The following is a 12,500-nucleotide window of genomic DNA, read 5'->3' on the forward strand; positions in this document are numbered from 1 at the left end:
TCAAGGTCACGTGAAGGTCAAGTACATTTGAAGATCAAGGTCACTTGAAGCCAAGGTCATGTGAAGGTCAAGGTCACGTGAAGGTCAAGGTCACTTGAAGGTCACGTGAAGGTCAAGGTCATGTGAAGGTCGAAGTCACATCAATTCATGATTCTAGGACATATGGCGCTCTAGGTCACCTTGGCGGAGGTATGTCCTCTACGAGGACCATGTCCGCGTTCAGGACTTGCTCACTTGTTTTTATAGATTTCATCTGCATTTCTCGTCTATTATTTGAGCTATAACTCGCACAAAGTTTATAACTTGGCCAAAGGGCCTGGGAATGGGCCGGGTACTCCAGTAGAAAAAAGGGGAAAAATATACTCGAGATGGATTTATCAACGTCAAGGAAAGGGGTTTGGGAAATGGGGCAGGAAGAAGAGGAGAATAAAAAAAAGAATAAGTGGAAGTAGGAGAAGGTGAAAGAGGGCGAGGTAGGAGAGGAATAATAAATGAAAGGAAGTGGAATGGCAGCGTATGGAACCCGTAGGGGAACAAGTAGGATTTTGCAAGACGAGTAAATTCTATGGGAAAATAACGAAATTTATTTTATAGCGTTAGCGATTTATGGGGAGCACTGATAAATGCCCGTGTTCATGTCCTGAATTGTTTATTAGCACTACATTACGCCACCAAAATACAAATGGGAACAAATATAACTTACTATACTATGTACTAAATTCGGTGTTATAACATAAATTCTGAAATTGTAAAGGGGCAAATGTCTAATATATAAAATGCGCCATCTCAAGCTCACTTTGTTCTTAATATGAACTAACAATATCAGCTTCAGTCTATGCTGGAGGCTCTAAAAGTATCAGATGCTCTGATACCAGAGGTTTACTTCGTCTTTCAAGTTCAGTCCGGTTTATTATTAGCTTTCTCTGCTACTAAACCTATCTTCCGTGTATAGTCCTCGATGAACCTATTGTCGATGGTGAATTTTACTTTTCATAATTTCATTTTGTTTATCAAAAGCTCTCCGTGTATATACTGTATATATATATATATATATATATATATATGTATGTGTGTGTGTGTATAGAAAACTTTTTCCTCTTACAAAACCATGCCGTTTCCCCCGAAAAGGAGTGGCTCCCAAAGAAAATTAACAATGGCCCCTAGCTCATTCACTATTTACTTCTTAATTTTGAATAAACCCCTCTGACGCGTTAACTTTCATAACATTAGTCCCTTATCAAATATAAGCAGACGGTTCTTCAGCAGTCGGGTGAACCCCTTGATAAACCGATTCAATAGAATAATTAACAAATATGGACAGCAAAAGGAGTGTTTCAACTAAGTCTAAAGTGGTACCAACCACATTCTTCATAAATTTTGTCAGCCTTATAAAGGTTACCAGGGGGGGGGTGTAAAAACACGTTTAAAATATCATATACAGAGAAATAATGTCTTTAGTCTATGACTTCAAGATTCCTTGCTTTTTCAAATTACACCTTCCTGAAGTGCTACCTGAAGTTTTTTTTAAGAGCCCTCTTCATGTCTACTCGCCTGGATGGTTTACTGTTATGATATTCACTGGAAAGTTGATTACCTCAATGACTGTTTTACTTAGAAAAAAGAAAGTCTTATATAACAAAACAAAAAAAAAGATTCAACTTCTTGAGACTGCTACCATGAATAAATTTATTCAGGAGTCTTGAGTGATCTTGAAAGTTTTCTTTAAGAGATATTTAATGAGTCGTATCTGACTCCTGGGATGAGAAGAAATCCTACAACTCGTGTTGAATCATATGAGAGTTGACAATAGGATCTTAAATAGTTAAGTTTTTAGATTGCTTGAATTATAACAATTGGTATCTGTTGTTGGAGTATAATGATCTCACACACGATTATTAATAAATAATCATTATCAGACGCACTCAAGTACATAAATAAACCAATATATACCCGATATATGTATATGTATATGTACATGTATATGTGTATAGATATATATATATATATATATATATATAATATATATTTATATATTGTATATACATATATAAATATGTATATATATATATATATATATATATAATATATATTTATATATTGTATATACATATATAAATATGTATATATATATGTATATATATATATATATATATATATATTATATATGATTAAAGACACTGCTTTCAAACCTTACAAGTCTTTAAGAATGATGGTGCTATGCTATTCCCATGTTCCTTTTACCTAGCCCTTAATTTAATTAGGCCGGGAGCGATCCACACAATCTAGCAAAAATGAGCAAAGAGCTGTTCAACTTACACATAGGCATATATATATATATATATATATAAATATATATATATATTTATATACATATATATAAATTTATATATATATATATATATATATTTATATATATACATATATATATATATATATATATACATATATATATATATATATATATATAAATATATAGATGCACGAATACAGACAACCACACAAGGGTGTATATATATATATATATATAAATATATAGATGCACGAATACAGACAACCACACAAGGGTATATATATATATATATATAAATATATAGATGCACGAATACAGACAACCACACAAGGGTGTATATATATATATATATATATATATTTATAAACATATATATATATATATATATATCTATATATATATACATATATCAATATTTTAATAATGATTTGGCTCTAATCTTTAATACTTACAAAAGTGTAAGCACATAAAATATAAAAGATGTCTGCAAGGCAAAATGTCCCCAGCCCTTCTTACAATAACAAAAAATGAGACAGAAAAACAACAACAATAAAGATTCTTCTCTTATTTCTAACTGTTTTTTACAATGTAAGAAAGGATTCGTAAAACTAAATATCCCTATATTAAATATATAGGAAAATGTATAATTCTATCTGATCAAATCCCAAAAAGTATTCATTTAATGTATGAGAACTCACAAAATACATAATATGCTACTTTTCATATGTCGTAACAGATGGTTGTGTTACAATGTCAAGAAATGAACAATGCCTATACTGACATCAGGGAACAAGCTCGCTAAGGGCTGATTAACACTGTAATGGTCCAGTCTAGGTTCTCTCTGGCTTCGCTCAAGGTACTAAGGTGTTCACACCTTCGGTCTCATTAGTGTCTTAGTAAAATTACAAATATAAGGAAAAAACATAAATGTATAAGAATATTGTTCAATGATACTAGGAAATGTATTTCGCAGTGAACATTAGTATGTTATTATACATATTGATTTTTTTCTATCATGACCGGAGCGAGACAGGAGCGAAAGCGGACCGAAGCGCTAGTGTGAATGCTTCTGTTTAAATTCATGTAACAATATTTGACCGGACCGTGACTGGAGCGAAAGCGGAGCGCTACCTGACCAATAGTGAATCACGTGACCTAATGGTATTGAACCTTACACTAAAGAAGCACTTTTAGTGACCTGCCGGGGGAAAAAAAATTACCAATTCCAATGAATTAAATAGAGAAAGCATCGTTAATTACATCTTTATCGATACAAGTTCAAGCTTAAAGATCCCAATATTATATATATTGATAATCATTACCGGAATCTTAAACATTATATCCCTGAGAATTTAACCCTGTTATCACTAAAATAATTTAATTAAAAAACTTTTGATAATTCTATTAATTCACGCATAAAGACACTAGGCCCCTTACGTTTACATAATCTCATCGTCATTGATCCTGGGAGTTGAGACGCCAGATAATTTCAACTCAATAAATATATCAATCATTTAAACACCTTTCAATTCAACCCCTTAGCCCCTGAAAGTATATCAGATCGCTGGTACTTTGTGAAATAAGAATGTGAGCTGAACGAGTCCAAACGCATCCAAAAAAAAAAAAAAAAAAAAAAAAAAAAAAAAAAAATTTCCTGTTAATGCATCCTATAAAATAACTGGGTGTTTTGTTAAAGGTTCTAGTTGATTGTGGTCATGTAATACATTCAATAAAATATAATTAAAATAAATTCTCTATGCGGAGAATTTATTTCTGATGATGATAATAATAATAATAATAATAATAATAATAATAATAATAATAATAATAATAATAATAATAATAATAATAATAATAATAATTAGATAAAAAAGTACCATTCATTAATTATCTCTTTACTTTACAAAATTTTTATATGTATTAAATTATTTAATAGTATTTTTTGTGGGATGCCCTCATTGTGGATAATAATAATAATAATAATACTAATAATAATAATAATAATAATAATAATAATAATAATAAGAAGAAGAAGAAGAAGAAGAAGAAGAAGAAGAAGAAGAAGAAGAAGAAGAAGACAGTAAAAAAAAAAAAAAAACTTTACTTTTGCTAACAGTCCTCCCGTCAACATCCCCAGTTGTTACTGGCTAACGAATCCGAAGTCATTTCGGACAAAGGTTCGCCCAACTTGGCCGGAATGCCGATGGTATAATACAGCAAACTTTTAGTTTTGTCAACAAAGCATCACAGGCAGCAAACAACGAGACAAAGCCAAACTAGATCGAACATATTTCTGGCACTACGTCTCGTTTCCCGCCGTCCATTTAGCCAATCAGAGAAGAGGAAATCAGATCAGCAAGGGACACACAACTGCTTCTCCAAAACTTGCCCATTGACACCGAATCACAACAGAGAGGTGGGTAAAGTTTAATTGGATTTGGAGTTTCTGCAATGATGGAGGCCAGAGAGAGAGAGAGAGAGAGAGAGAGAGAGAGAGAGAGAGAGAGAGAGAGAGAGAGAGAGAGATGCAAGGTGGTAAAGACGAAGAGTCAGTGGCGAAGACAATGAGAGAGAGAGAGAGGAGAGAGAGAGAGAGAGAGAGAGAGAGAGAGAGAGAGAGAGAGAGAGAGAGAGAGAAGAGAGAGAGAGAGAGAGAATTAAGTCTATACAAAAATCTAATTCTTTAATCTGACTTCTTTTCACCTTGACGTCTGCCAAATAAATAATCAATTGAAAGTTTAAACATGATCTATATAATTAACAAGTAATATCCACGAATAAACTTATAATAATATTCTTAGCCATGCTAAGCAAAAAATACACCGCTAATAAGGTGATAAAATGATCGCAAAAAGATTTATAAGAAAAAAAAAAAAACAATCGGAAAAAAGGCAAAAGGAATTTATAAATATAAAAGGAAGAAATTTTCATTTTTGGTTCTTCGATAATTTTCAATGTTTTCTTCACCCTGCAGAAGGGACGCCGAAGGCGCTGCTGGTTTTGATACGTCGCCATGTATACTTTCTCTCCTCCGCTCAGATACACTGCGCCATTATGGCGGTTTCAGAAGAGTCTGGTCGCGGCCCTGATGCATCAATATTCTGATGTGCTCAAGGTGATAACAGAGAATTTATGAGTCAACGATACTCTATGTCACCCACGTGTCTGGGATGGGGAATGTCATATGGAAGGGGGAGGGGGGTAAGGGAGAGGGGGGGGGGGGGGGTTGGGAGGGAAGGAAAGGGGGGGGGGAGAAAGTGTTGAGGACGTAAGAGATGATGAGTTGATGATTGAGGTCGTGAGGGGGGAAATATACGCTCTTCCAGATTATCACTATCGTTAACAGTTTCCTGTTATCGTACATTATTTCATAACGATGCTTTTTGAGTTATGATATCACGCCAACATATCTCTAAATTGCAGTATCCCATCACCTTATCATTCAAGTTACAATGCCTTACCATGATATCTTCGAGTTAAAATAACCTACTACACTCCCGTCATGCTAAAATGCCATACTATCATGTCTTCAACTTACGAGACCTTACCACGATAAGTTCGAAGTACAACACCCTACCGGTACTAAAACTCCTTCTAATATTCCGACACATTTTAGAATTACAAGTTACGAGGTAGCTTTCAAAGTATTATTGCATGGCTACTTGCTACATACCAGTCAATCTTAAAGAAATTATTGCTGGATTATCTATAACTAACTAGCTGGAAATATTGTTGCCAAGTGATTGTCTAGATGAAAAAAAAAAAAAAAAAAAAAAAATTGTGCTTCAACGATAAAGCAAAAACATAACACAATTAATATTTTCAAGCAAAGTGCCTTTAGTGTCTGCAACCTTACTATCCTTGTGAGCTAAGGTTGGGGGGTTTGGGGGAGACTAAAGGTCTATCTGTTGAGTCATCAGCAGCCATTGCCGGGCCTTCCCTGGTCCTAGTGGGGGCTTGGGCGCTGATCATATGATATATGGGCAGTCTCTAGAGCATTGTCCTGCTTGCTAGGGCAATGTCATTCTCCCTTGCCTCTGCCATTCATGAGCGACCTTTAAACCTTTAAATGTCAACATCAAAACGAAACAAAATTCTCAAAAGAACCCAGAATCTAATCTCAAAAGAGACCATGCTGAGTGATATAGGGTATCATGAACAGGCTGAGTAAAACTGGAAAAAAATACAAAAATAAAGTTATCATGAATAAATAAAAACAATACCTTCGATATTAAGTAAATAAAACACACCATGTAAGCAGACAGAAAATATCAAATGAAAGAAAAAACCCGAAAATCAAAACAGAATTTTTAGAAAAGCAGCTTTAAAAAGAAAGAAAAAGAAAAAAAAACTTCACATCGAAGTACCAATCTATCAACGAGTGAAAAAAATATAACTAAAATAGTGGTGAAAGTTTATAAGTAAAAAAAAAAAAATTGAAATACAGTGTTTGATGATATGCATTAATAAAAGATCCATATTATTATCACATTCATGTATTCATACATCAACAGGAGTAGGGAAAAAAAAAATCGATGTAAAAACGAAAGATCCACATGAATATCACAGTGAAATTGAGCATCGGGTGCGCAACGACAAGAGAGAAATGGCTATGCAAGAGCCCAGTTATCTAGTCCAATGAAGGAAGAGTAATGAGTTGTTATGGGGGCCGTGATGAAGAAATTTATGGAGGGGGCGATATCGAACGTCCGGCTCGCCGCATCCTCGCCTCCCGTGAGATATGCCAGGATGCAAAGTTGAAGGAAAAAGAGTGTAAAGTGAAAAGGCGCTAGATAAGAGAAAAAAGAGAGAGAGATAAGGAGAGCATCGCTGGATATGATTGGATTTGCATAGCAGTCTTTCGTACACTTGTTTGAATGCATGATGCATTTAGTAGGCTTGAATAACTATAGCCAATTCTTTTCTGTGATGTAGATTTGCACACACTCGCAGGAGTGCCCTTTTATCTCGGAAAAGTTTCTTGATCGCTGATTGGTTGGACAAGATAATTCCAACCAATCAGATAGCAGGAAACTTTTCCGAGCTAAAAGGGCACCGCTGCGAGTCAGTGCAAATGCGCCTCATTAAAAAAAAAATTGAGTATAGTAATGTGACGAGAGTAAACTACAATTTCTAAAAAGACTTATACACGCAAGCATCACTGAGTTTGAATGAGCGTATATAACAAAGTAATCATCATCATCATCTCCTACGCCTATTGACGCAAAGGGCCTCGGTTGGATTTCGCCAGTCGTCTCTATCTTGAGGTTTGAATTCAAAACTTCTCCTTCAATCATCTCCTACTTCGTACTTCACAGCTCTCAGCCATGTAGACCTGGGTCTTCCAACTTTTCTAGTGCCTTGTGGAGACCAGTTGAATAGAAACGTAATACGCATTTTTAATGAGTTTTACAAATCTTTAAGATTATGGAATGACATTGATGAAGAATAAGGTTTTAAGAAAATAATGAAATCGAATTTTCTTATTCTGTCAGCCTTTATTTCTATGGATTTCAAAGGCAAAGAACGATGCCATTTGAAATCAAGGAACATGATAAGTAAAGCTAGAGATCGTCAACTATGCAGGATTTGTGATGCAGAAGCTACAAGGAAACGGCTTAAGGCAATGTTATATATACCCTCTGTATATACTCGCCCCAAGGCAAGAAAAATAAAACGTCCTTTTTTCCATATTCATGGACACTAAATTATTTGAAACGTCAAATACGAAAATCTCAGGAATGTTGTAGGAAAAGATACACTGTGACACGTGTTCTTTTTAGTTTTGGAGTATCAGAGAGAGAGAGAGAGAGAGAGAGAGAGAGAGAGAGAGAGAGAGAGAGAGAGAGAGAGAGAGAGCAGGAAAGGACGAGTGTGTGTTCCAGACAGTAGGAGTGTAGAGTTTGGAAGACAAGGACCATTGTCTCAGCATCGAGTATGATTTCTGACCAATATATCTACGTTTATGGGTCTGCTCCTGTTGTCGGAGTGTGCGCTATTCTGTTTGAGAATCGAGAGGTTGAAAGTGAAATAGTTAACATGATTCTCTCCAAAGGCCGCAAGAAAGAGTTGACTGAGATAAGAGACTTGAACAATGGAGGAGCAAGAACTCTGGAGGTAACGGTTGCGTAATTCACTGGATTAGGATATATCTGTTCAATGGTTGGTACCAAATGTGCAGTCTGATTCGACAGAGAGAAACATATTTTCAGGGAGAGAGAGAGAAAGAGAGAGAGAGAGAGAGAGAGATGACTTATCAGAGAGAGAGAGAGAGAGAGAGAGAGAGAGAGAGAGAGAGAGAGAGAGAGAGAGAGAGAGAGAGAGATGACCTATCAAAGAGAGAGAGATGGCCTATGAGAGAGAGAGAGAGAGAGAGAGAGAGAGAGAGAGAGAGAGAGAGAGAGAGAGAGAGAGAGAGATGACCTATCAAGAGGGAGGGAGAGAGGGGGAGAAATAGAATGACCTATCAGAAAGAGAGAGAGAGAGAGAGAGAGAGAGAGAGAGAGAGAGAGAGAGAGAGAGAGAGAGATATGACCTATCCAGAGGGAGGGAGAGAGGGGTTGAAATAGAATGACCAATCAGAGAGACGGAGAGAGAGGGAGAAATAGAAACGACCTATCAGAGAGAGAGAGAGAGAGAGAGAGAGAGAGAGAGAGAGAGAGAGAGAGAGAGAGAGAGAGAGAGAGAGAGAGAGATGACCTATCAAGGATTGCCAGCATGAAAAACTCGAGGATATATTTTTTCCTCCTTTCTTTTTGCAAGGGCACGCGTTGATATGTGGCCTCCAACGGGATGAGTAAAAGAAGAGGAGAAGGAGACTGATCCCATCGCGTGTGTCTTATCCGGAATATCGATGGATGGTCGTCTTCTGTGCTTGACGCCTCCCATTGTTATTTTTACTGTTATTTATCGTGGCCTATTTTTCAGGGACGTTTTGTGTGAGGGAGCAGCGAGAGATGGAGATTTGTCAGTGTCTTCAAATCTCGGGCTGTCACCGGGACCCGCGTGAGATTATGGCCGGTGAAAAAGTAGGTAGGCCCTGCTATTGATGGTCATGGAAAAGGGGGATAGATGGGATACAATGGGGGAGGGGGAGAGAGGATAGAGGAGGAGGAGAAAGAGAAGGAGAAAGGGAGATATTGGCATGAAGGAAACATGGGAATGGAAAAGGCAGTAAATGAAAGGAGAAAAAAGAAAAGGAGGACAAGCAAGGTAACTGAGGAAGTGTTACATCTAAAAAGGGTCCCTTTTTTCTGATGGGTGCATTCAGTGACATCGATTTTCATGTATCTGGAAAAAAAAGAAAAAAAAAAACAATAATCATTTGTTGATTGAGAGGGTCGACGCGAGGAGGAATGGTTTACTCTAGATACCAATTTTTTTTGTGGGATATATATGTTATAGTATGAACTTTAGTATATGTAACTTGTTTAACTGATTTGAAGGTTAAAGAGAGTTTTACTCTTTCAGATATACAATGAGAGGTACTTCAGTTCTTGAAGACACACACACGATCATATAAACACAAACACACACACAAACATATATAAATATATATACACACATATATATATATATATATATATATATATATATATATATATATATATATATATATATATATTACAGGCTAAGATACAACCCTAGTTGGAAAAGCAAGATGCTTTAAGCCCAAGGGATCCAACAGGGAAAATAGCCCAGTAAGGAAAGGAAACAAGGGAAATAGATTTTTAAGGAAGAGTAATAACATTAATATATATATATATATATACATACATACATATATATATATACACACACACACACACACACACACATATATATATATATATATATATATATATATATATATATATATATATATATATATATATATATATATAAAATGTATACGCGTGTATATAGTACTTGACATAATGCAAAGCAAATTTCTACCAAATCTTTTAAAAGAACGAATATAGTACGCATTAAAGTGTGTATAGGTACTTACACACAAATTTAAAACACGCAAGAAAATATTTCGTCCTTCCCTGCAGTGATCGAAAGTCTTGTGGCATACATCTCTCAGATCACATAGCTGAAGCCTCAGGTCCAAGATATTCTGGAATTTACTGTGACTTCCATCGGCTCAATTCCTTTCCGAGTGGAATCCAAAGCACAGACAAATGACAGTGTATAATTCTTGTTCTCGCAGTTGTCTTATCGAGACACCCAAATAAATTGCCCAGGTACTTTCTGTAGCTGAGCATTTCCGGTGTCGGTGGTCAAACATGATGCCATCGTTATTCGGTTTCTCTTTCCTTTTTCTTTTTTTCTCTCGTTTTTTTTTCGGTGTTTATATCAAAAAGGGAAATGGCAGTGAGTTGATCCAAGGAGTAGTCAATCAAAATCTTAAAATGTTCTTTTCCCAAAATGAAATCGTAACTAAAAACTTTAGTAACTGCAGTAATTGCTTCTTCCCTTTTCTTGTTTTCTGTCGTTTTTCAGTTCTTTATATCAAAAAGGGAAATGATAGGGAGTTGATCCAAGGAAATACGTCTATCCTGTACGTATTTTATTTGAGAAGTAGACCATAAAAATATTAAAATGTTAAATGAATTCGTAAGTAAAACCTTTAGTAACTGTAGTAAATGTATCTTCTCTTTTCTTGTTTTCTGTCGTTTTTCAGTTATTTATATAAAAAAGGGAAATGATAGGGATTTGATCCAAGGAAATATGTCTATCCTGTGCGTATTTTTTCTTAAGGAGTAGACCATCAAAATCTTAAACTGATCTTTTCCCAAAATGAGTGCATAACTAAAATCTTAGTAACTGTAGTAATATTATCTTCCCTGTTCCAGTTATCTGTCGTTTTCCGGTTATTTATATAGAAAAGGGAAATGATAGGGAGTTGATCCAAGGAAAAATATCTATCCTGTTGCGTATTTGTTTTTACAGAGTAGACCATAACAATCTTAAAATGTTCTTTTTTCGAAAATGATTTCGTAACTAAAAACTTTAGTAACAGTAGTAAATGTATCTTCTCTTTTCTTTTTTCTGTCGTTTGCCAATTATTTATATAAAAAAGGAAATGATAGGGAGTTGATACAACTCTATCATGTTGCGTATTTGTTTTTACGGAGTAGACCATCAAAACTTTAAAATTTTCTTCTCGTAAAATAAATTCATAACTACAAAGTTTTATAACTAGAATTTGTAATCAGGTAAGTTTGTTTCTTTCAGGAGTTATTACTGGTTTTACAAGAAGTCCAGGTGGAGGCAATAAAGGGCAGTGCGTTCTCTAAAACATGAGTTTAACGCATATTGTTGCATTTGTATTAACAAAAAATTAAAGCAATGTATAGTACCATATGAAACTATGCAGACTTGTAATAAATCATTTAAATGTTCCATATGGAACACAGTGAACTACTCGTAAATTTCAAGTCCTGGCTAATAAATCTATAATCGAAAAGAAAAACTTTGTGAATTTATGGCTAGTCAACACAGTGGCGATATATATAGTCCAAGAAATATATTGTTAAATAGTTTTATTACAAACTTATTCCTTGATTAAATTTTAGATTTACAATTGCCTGAATTCGGTGCAAAATTTCCACATTTCAATTATTAGAGCTCATTCAAGTTCTGAGAAAACTGACGTATAATGAAAATCAGAGATAATAGATGGAATATTTTAGGAGTACTTTGTAATACATATTACCGCCTCTTTTTCAGGTAAATTTATATATTGATTTTTTTTTCAGATTTTAAAATCCTTTTGTATTTCCTTTGCATTTCCCTTCAAATTTTGAAAATATTTTGGCGAGTTCATCACTATATATACATATCATTTTATCAGAGATAAAAGATGGAATATTTCAGGAGAACTTTGGAATCATATTGCCACCTCTTTTTCAGGTAAATTTATATACTGTTTTTTTTTTTCAGATTTTGAAATCCTTTTGTATTTCCTTTCAAAATCTGAAAATTTTGTGCCGCCTCATTTTAAGGCACATTGATATATTGTTTTTTTTCAGATTTTGAAATCCTTTTGCATTTCCCTTCAAATTCTGAAAATTTGTGCCGCCTCTTTTTCAGGTACATTGATATATTGTTTTTTTTTTCAGATTTTGAAATCCCTTTGCATTTCCCTTCAAATTTTGAAAATTTTTCGAGAGTTCATCACTAAAAAAAAGTTGAGGGTTATAAATCTCCCTCGACTTCATAT

Source organism: Palaemon carinicauda, chromosome 45 (assembly GCF_036898095.1).
Source record: "Palaemon carinicauda isolate YSFRI2023 chromosome 45, ASM3689809v2, whole genome shotgun sequence".
Lineage (NCBI taxonomy): Eukaryota > Metazoa > Arthropoda > Malacostraca > Decapoda > Palaemonidae > Palaemon > Palaemon carinicauda.